At 40.3% G+C, this 2,224-nt stretch overlaps 1 non-coding gene across 1 annotated transcript; it reads right to left on the reverse strand.

Annotated features, from left to right (window-relative positions):
• Window positions 1-1,613: 1,613 nt before the first annotated feature.
• trnaf-gaa (transfer RNA phenylalanine (anticodon GAA)) lies at window positions 1,614-1,686 on the reverse strand. Its single transcript has one exon. It is a non-coding gene; the product is annotated as a tRNA-Phe (tRNA).
• Window positions 1,687-2,224: the final 538 nt, after the last annotated feature.

Below are 2,224 nucleotides of genomic sequence, written 5' to 3' on the forward strand. Positions count from 1 at the left end.
TTTACATTTAGCAGTGAGCACTACTTTAAACCTGTATCTGAAGAACAGGTGAAAAGTGACAAAAAAAACACATAAAATAAACAGGAGACACTGATGAGTCAAGGACAGAGCCGTGAGTCACATAACAACAAAGATAAAGCTCTGCTGACGAACATCCTGTTACACACGACACTATGAAAACTATAAACACAGACTCTCACTCTCATCATTTTCACTTCAACTGTGCAAATCTCACTAAACAAATCTGACTAAACAAATCTCACTAAACAAATCTCACTAAACCTTCTGATTTATGTTTCAGACTCTGCGTCGTCTTTGACACAGATCAACATTCTCACACTGTTTGCACTAAAGTCGACAAAAACGACTAAAAACAGTAGATAATGCAACAAAAACACATCACACACCACAGTCACACACCACAGTCACACACCACAGTCACACACCACAGTCACACACCAGTCACGAGTCAATGTGGGTGAAGTGTCTTGCCAAATGGCACAATGACAGACCCACTGCTGCCCCACTGTGGCACCTGGTGAGGAGCTGATTTTTTGTCTTAAAAATGTAAAAAAAAAAAAAAAACAACAGCAGTGATTTAAACATGTGCCTGGCTCAGGTGCACAACAAAAAGGGGAGTAACAGTGTTTAATTTACACAAGGATTTAATAATAATAATAATAATAATAAAAATAATAATAATAATAATAATAAAAATAATAATAATAAAGGTGTGAGGTCCTGAGTTTATATCATTGGTGCAGTTCAGTTCATTGTGAATCAAGTGTGTCGCAGAGCAGACAGATTCAAGCAGCTCTCCCCCACACAGACCTGGTCTGTGTGAGGGAGCACCTCCTGTACTCGGTCCAGTCCAGGCTCTGTGTTTGGATCTCATGATTTTAAAGGTTCTTGTTTGATGAAAGATGAACATCATCAATGTATCAGGGTAATAATTATCAAACATAAAGACTTGGTTTGCTCCAGTCCTGCCTTCCTCAGGTTCTTGGTCCATGTTTACAAATATATTGTTGCCTTAACAGGGACTTGAACCCTGGACCCTCAGATTAAAAGTCTGATGCTCTTCCAACTGAGCTACCCAGGCTCTGGAGGAGATGGTTTTACAGTGTCCAGTGTGACACTGGACACTGGTTTGATCCAGTGCAAACTCAGTTGAGCTGTGTTGGGCTGAATGTCGTATACGCCGTCGTCGTTTCACTAAAGTCTATAAATCTAGCAGTAACGACCATCCTACTGTCTTCAGCTCTGGTCTGTAGGCTCTGGCTTTGTAACCATTCATCTCACGATTTTAAAAGTTTTAAAAGCCCTGGTCTGTTTTTGCTTAATGAAAGATGAGCATCATCAGTGCTTGGTTTGCACCAGCCTCCTGTCCAACTTTCCTCCAGCTCTTGGTCCATATTTACAAACATGGACAGGGACTTGAACCCTGGACCCTCAGATTAAAAGTCTGATGCTTTTCCAACTGAACTACAAGGCTCTGGAGGTGATGGTTTTTACTCTGCAGTGTAAATGTGCAGATTCACTCTCAGTTGATCACAGGAGATCCTTTTGTTTTAGAGCGGCCAGGACAAAATCAGCCCAAACTTAAAGATCTGCACCGAAACCCGGTATTGAACCAGTGACCTTCAGATCTTCAGTCTAACGCTCTCCCAGCTGAGCTATTTCGGCTTCTGTCTGCAGCAAATCGTCTCCACGGTTTGTCCAGAGACAGATTTAAACATTTTCTTTTAAAATCTTTTGTTACGGATCAGACCAGGACGACTGAGGGACATAAGTTCATCAAACTGGAATATAGAAAAATCAGGTATTTTCAAAGTATAGACCACAGAAATTAAAAGAATATGTGAAGCACAAATCTTTAATTCATTTAATTTAGTCAACACCTCAGTTTATCCTTCAGTTTACGATGGTTTAAACATTATTTGGTCCGATGTGGTTATCTTAATGTTTATAAAGTTGAGTTTATTTATAGAAGGTTTCATTATTTGTTTTAAGTGTAAATTATGTGTAAGTTGCTCTTCAGGTTGTTGTATTTGGAAAAGTTCAGAGTGACATGTGCAGTGGATTGTGGGATGTCTCGTACCTCTTCACCGCCGTGAGGAACGTCCTGAGGAACGTCCTGAGGAACGTCCTGAGGAACGTCCTGAGGAACGTCCTGAGGTTCAAAGACTAAAACAGCAGTGAAAGAAGCGTAATGTCCTTTATT

This window comes from Periophthalmus magnuspinnatus, chromosome 8 (assembly GCF_009829125.3).
Source record: "Periophthalmus magnuspinnatus isolate fPerMag1 chromosome 8, fPerMag1.2.pri, whole genome shotgun sequence".
Taxonomy (NCBI): domain Eukaryota; kingdom Metazoa; phylum Chordata; class Actinopteri; order Gobiiformes; family Gobiidae; genus Periophthalmus; species Periophthalmus magnuspinnatus.